The sequence below is a fragment of the Odontomachus brunneus genome, unplaced genomic scaffold (assembly GCF_010583005.1).
Source record: "Odontomachus brunneus isolate Ranch 3 - 2012 unplaced genomic scaffold, Obru_v1 Obru_scaffold_122, whole genome shotgun sequence".
NCBI classification, from domain to species: Eukaryota; Metazoa; Arthropoda; class Insecta; order Hymenoptera; family Formicidae; genus Odontomachus; species Odontomachus brunneus.
Window position 1 is genome coordinate 1066410 of NW_022639572.1, and position 6379 is coordinate 1072788.

General features: G+C 42.4%; 1 protein-coding gene across 4 annotated transcripts in view; it reads right to left on the reverse strand.

Annotated features, from left to right (window-relative positions):
* LOC116849647 (TWiK family of potassium channels protein 18-like) overlaps positions 1 to 6153 on the reverse strand; it is a 155493-nt gene extending 149340 nt beyond the window's left edge. For all 4 annotated transcript variants that reach the window (XM_032827008.1, XM_032827007.1, XM_032827005.1 and 1 more), the window contains exon 1: positions 4963 to 6153. The gene's annotated coding sequence lies outside the window, so the exon portion shown is untranslated. The remainder of the gene's footprint in view (positions 1 to 4962) is intronic.
* Positions 6154 to 6379: the final 226 nt, after the last annotated feature.

Below are 6379 nucleotides of genomic sequence, written 5' to 3' on the forward strand. Positions count from 1 at the left end.
GAGAGAGAGAGAGAGAGAGAGAGAGAGAGAGAGAGAGAGAGAGAGAGAGAACCGGCGCCAACAGAATCTTCCCTGAAGACGGCTTTGTTACCCGAGATGTCTATCCGCGATCCTGGTCGAGAGCCAAAGGTGCCGGGAAGTAAATTCCACGCCGGGTCATAATGAAGGAACGGTGGGTACCGTGTTTTGGGATTTGTTATTTTTCTTCACCGATTTTCACGTATTGCGCGCGTATTATGAAACGAATTCTCGCGAGATAAATAATAAATCAATACATGAATCAATAAACAATGGCAAGTACATCGGCAAATAATGGAATGTAAACCGACAAATGGTGAAAAGTGCATGAATTTTGCGGCGACCACGTATTTCGTCGCTAACGACGCTAATGACGATGATATAAACACCGAGAGGGCTCTCTGTTCGACAAAATAAATTTCGAATGCGCCGAAGAGAAACGCAGCTATGTTTTCCGTACGGATTTCACGCAGAGGCGATTTATAAGTTATTAAGAATGAATTTTCTGATTATGCAAATCAGTGGAATGGGATGTTAAAGCCCGCGGCGTTTTCAAATTAAACTTTCATGCCGGCATAATGAAACGCCCAAACGCTCGAAATTATAGTTCCTCATTTTCTAAATACGACGCCGCTAAATTATTAGTAGTTCACAGCCAAGCAATAACCGGCCGCTAATTTGTTGCACAGCGGCGCCGCATAGATTCGCTTATTATTACGTTAGTTTCAGATTCGCCTCGCGATATATTCCGCCCTCGCGGCGCAATAAAATAAGGTTACATATATTTCACGACGCATCGCGCGTATAAAGTCAGATATTATCAAGCGGCTAATTTACCGGAAAAATGCGCTCGAAATTTTAATGCGGTCTCGCGCGAGTAAATGCGCGACTCGCGCACAGTTCCATTTTCACACTATTTGTCTTTAACAATCCGTGGCAAATGCGCGCAGCTAAGCACCTACCGCCGGTAGTGCACAACACAGATCTACGCCTGCTCAAATAAAGGATGAATCGACAACTTATGTAGCTGAAGAGAGAGCCGAACTTTCAAGAAACGCGAAGGAGCTGCGGGATGCGGAACTTTCCTGCAACATACATATGAAGTCGCGACGAACAGTATACGCGCGGGTCGAGTCGAGTGCACTTCGCGTCCAAGTGCCGCGATAGCGTTCAACGTCGCCGGCACAAATGGCAATCTAATTAATGCGGCGCGGAATGCAAATTCGTATATTTGTTATATCGCGGCTGTCGGTGCGCGCGCTGCGATGCAACGATATCGCGCATTTTAATTCTGCGCGGCGGGCGTCTCGCCGAGTCGCCTCGTCGTCCGAATTTTCCGAGAGACACGGTCGACTGAATTTCAAGCGGAGTATCACCTCCGGCCACGTATTGATCGGAACAAGATTCGCTGAGAAATCGCCCCGGCCAACCGGCGGCGACCGTTCGCGCGAGGCCGGAAACTGCTTAAGCAAGGATGGCTTGAAATTATCGGAAGGCAAAGCTAGGCAGCTAAACACACACACACACATAGACAGGCACAGCGGTGTACAGGAGAAAAGAGGAAACGCCGAAAAAGAGAAACAAGCGCGGGACGCAGTGAGCGAAAAGCCAAGGCTGTGCAACTAAGCAACTTTAGTTGCAGCCACGGTCGATGTGGTCGTTGCGACCAGACGAGCATTGTTGCTACATGTGGGTCAACCCGCGCTGCACTTCCGGTGACGACACGCGGACGTAACGGCGAAAAGAAACGAGATCCAGAAAGAGAAACACGACGGTAAAAGCGGCGGTGCCGTAATGCCAACGAAAAGAAGAAGACGCTCGCGAGACCCGAAACGAGACCAGAAGACGTTGTGTCAACACCTTAAAGTCTAAAAGGCGCGAGCCATCGCCTTTAACGTTTTGCCGAGAGCTAAATGACCAGTTTGAGGATTCTCGTTAAGGATAACGTCTTAACCCTTGTAATTGCGTAACTGCATGCAATTTGAACTGCTATTCCCCGGACTGGGAGTTCCAACGACGATGCATCGCGTAATGAGGGAGACTGCGCCGTAACGTTTAATTAAAGGAGACCGCAAATAAAGAATGCTAGCGGTATACAACACCACGCGCGGGGCTGTCTTTAAGGAAAAAGAGGGGCAAGACGAACAACAAGAGCAATAATGAATTTACTCAGCGCGGATATGATTCATGAAATCCGGCGATAATTAACAAAGAAAGAGATTCGTGCTCAAGCTGGCGGAAAATAATTTCAAACATTTCTAACGCCACCGTAACTGTTTAGGTTAATATCTTTTTTCCACGTGTAATTAAAGTGAAAATACTAATGCCTGGATAGTAATAACACTGGACGCTTAACTTTGGACATCCTTATTTTTTTACTTTTAAATACAAATATTTAAACTTTCAACAAGGAATGCAGGATATTTGACAATTAATGGCACATCCATTGTGTGTAGATAAAACTTTAGGTTAAATTGAACACAAAATTCTCCTACCATTTTGCAAACAAATACGCCAAATTTTGAGTTACTAATTAAAAAAAACTGATGCATAATTGTGCGCGATAATGCATTAATTTTTTTTTAATCAATAACTAAAAATCTACGTGGCTATTTGCAAAATAATAGAGAACTTTTTTGTTTAGTTTGACCTAAAGTACAAGCACACATTGTCAATGCCGACTCATCCACTGTATTGCGCTTGATCATTCACCAATCTATACACAATAGAATGTCCGACTGTCTGTTCCTTAAACTCCTAAACCCTTTGACAGATCTGGATCAAATTTTGCATAGTTACCTTCTAGAACTCTGCGGAGAATACAGGCTACCATGAAATCTGGACATCCTCTCCCCCTGATTTTATTCCCTTGACACTTTGAGATAACACGGACAACGCCGAGTAGTTCAAGCTGATATCTTCTTTAATTAATAACTCGACATTTTACGTGGTTGTTCGTGAAATATGATGGAGGAATTTTGTGTTCAATTACATGAGCTTTATCTACACACAACAAGTGTGTAATCATTAGTTGTCAGACATCCTGCATATATTCAGTATATGCAGTACATTCTACATTGTGAAAGTTTAAATATTCGTATTTAAAAACTAATATAATATAAGAGCATCTAGATTTAAGTACCAGTGTATTAGTTGTTAATACTCAGGAAATGGTATTTTTATCTGACATGTTCGCACCATTTCATAGAATTTCGCCAAAATGCAGACACAAGTCTACAAGTGTTGCTGATCTTACGAGAGCGATGCAAGTCTTCGTGCATGCATATCGCGTCTCGTGGGAAGAGTTCGCGTCGCTAATGGCAAGCGATTGATAATTTAGACCATTTGTGCCATTTGGGAATAGCAGACGGCGAGATACGACTATATCAACAGTCGACTGCGTTGTTGAAGATCCAAATGTGTCGCATTGAGCCAGCCATCTCGGATTTCTGATGTATATTCGTTTGCGATGAAAGGGACGCGGGCCCGCCTTATCGCGCGCTGGGTCGCGCTACACAATTCGAAATTGTGCACTCTCAGCTGTATCAAAATGTTTACGCAAACTTGCGTATCATCGTTGATACAGGTTGCAATAACTCGATAACTGGCGCTAGTTCGCGCGAGTATTACAACGCTTCCAAATGAAATAGCCATCGATAAAATATTAATCTACAAAATGCGTTGACTCGACTCAATTCATTTTCGCGTCGGGAGCGAGCGAGCGAGCGAGTGTGTTTTAGTGCGCGCGTTACATTTTGCGCGGCAATAAATCGCCGTCATCTGAGTGAAATTATTTCTGCGTGAAGGAACGTTTCGCTCGCGAAAATATCGTGGTGCGACGCAACGAATGCATCGGGAACGAGAGCCGACTTAAGCGTTCTTCTCACGAATAAGTGCGACACTCGTTAGATATTAGGCTAAGAGTAAAAAGAGAAAAAGAGAGTAGAATGAAGGCGGAATATCGTTCGCGAGCGTGCAGTTCCATTTGTTTTCGGAACTTTGCCGCGCCGTGCTGTACCGGTCGAAACTGCAATGCTTTGTTAAAGACGCAAGAATTGTAATTTGCATCTAGTAGTAGTCGGTACTTTCAAGTGGGTTAATTCCTTGACGCGAGTATCGCAAGTTCGCCTCTCGTTCTCTCCTCTTCTTCTTCTTCTTCGCGGCCGAGTACAGTTAGGATTTGCCTTTGTTAAACTTTTTATCTCCGCCGTCTTAATGACGTTAAGACTGCATTTTCTGGAAAACTTTAAATTGAAATTCGACTCCGTTGATGAGGTTTTAATTTCGGAGACATATCACGAAAATATATTGAAAGAATGTGGCAAGACATGAGAGATAAATTTTGCGGTAACTGGCGCATATTTAAAGCTACTTTAAAAGTAGCAGGCAGAAGTTGACGCCGGTATAGAATTTCAAGTGAGCACGGGCAGTAATATACATAAGTACGATTAAATTTTCAATGCAACAGAACAATCATCACTCGATGCAATAATTTGCGATAGAAATTTTGAGCGCAACGAAAGAGATATTTTTTCAGAGACGGAACCCATTTTAATAGAGTTTATATCGTTACGGAAAAAAGAAGGAAACCTTCCTTTTAACGTGTGAGAACGCTAAAGATGAGAAAGGAGAAAGCCGGAAGCTGTTCCTGCAAAGCACGTTTTATTATTACCTCCGCGAACGTTACATATACTTTACCGAGAACAGCGTTAAATTTAATAACACAGTTTAAGGGTTTCACCCGAGAAAACCCGCCGGCCATCGGAAAATAGTTTCTCACGGGTATTACAAAAAAACCTGCAATATACGTAATTCGTTCGAGACCCGCAACTCGAGTTGGGACCGCTTTAATGTCCTCGTTAAAGTCCTAGGCGGTTGAGGGTGAGCCTTTATAAATTACGGCGTCGTTATGTTCGCGAAATTAAAAATTGTGCGTGCACTCACTTCTCGCAGAGGGGTAAGTCTGCGCCTTTCCCACGAGTTCGTTCGTCACCACCTGTTACGAGAAGAAGAGAACATAAGTTAGTAGAAGAGATAAAAACCGCGGGAGTGGCGTAAAAAAAGGATCAATCGTAAGACAGGCTTATCCGGCGACATCGTTCGGCAGACTCTAATGTCTGATATCATCGGAGTCTCGTATAAAAAGCTCGCTCTGTCGATTTATTGAATTGTAAAACTTCGTCGGGTTCGCAAAAGCAATCTTGGGTATAATCAAGTATTTTTTAAAAGGACCGAATTTGATATTATTCAGTTTCATGCAGTGGAATTTCGAATGTCGAATGTATACAGGGTGTCTGAGGATAGATCGTGTGTACACATGTAGGTTACCGAATTTTATGCCTATTTTCGACCTAAACTATCCAACATTTGTATATTCTGAAGAGTCAATGTATATTTAATACACATGGAATTCCTTAGCGCCCCTAAATGACAGGAAACATACAAAATGCTATTCGTAGATTTTAAAGAGAATCTCTCGGCAAAATTGATTAATTAAATGGAATCAAAAAAGGTTGATATAAATTTCAGAGCATCGAAATAGGCGTTAAATGGATGAATATAGAGGTCGAAAAACGAATTGAGATTTCAATTCGGGTTGGGTCAAACAAAATTTTCCTCCATCATCCTGCAAACAATCACGTCAAAGTTTTAGTTGTTAATTAAAGAAAATTGGTGAGTGACCGCGCGTTATGCGTGCAGGATGTGACTATAATTAAAATTTCCGTTGTGCGCTTTGGTCAAACTGATCAAAAAGTTCACCATTTTGCAAATAACCACGTAGACTTTTGCGTTATTAATTAAAAAAGATTGGAGAATTATTGCGCGCGAGATAAATTTCCAATTTTCTTTAATTAATAACTCAAAATTTTACGTGGTTATTTGTAATATGATAGAGGACACTTGTATTCTTTTTGACCTGACCTACATGAACGTTTTCACTTATTGTAAACATTCTATGTACGTGTGCTTTCCTACATCTCTTGTGTGGATTAATTTTGCCATTGTAACACATTGCATAAAACGTGCGTTTTAATTCAATCCAAACACACTCGTGGACAAAGAGATAACAGACAATGAGGAAACATCAAACAACCGAAGCGAATCAATCGAGTTTAAGAAATCCGTAAAACACAGCGGTAAAACGAAGAAAAAAAAGAGTAACAAACAAGAGCGCGCGCGCGCGTTACACGCGACAAATTCGAACGGGAAAAATCAAAAAGCGTTGAACGCGAAAACGCTTTGACATCTCGATATCCTTTCACAGTGCGAACACAGGTCGGTAGATTGGCGCGCGCAGTTGCGTCACGGATAACGCGCTTGCGGCAATTTCGCGCGTGCGGCGAAAAATTAACCCCGCCGC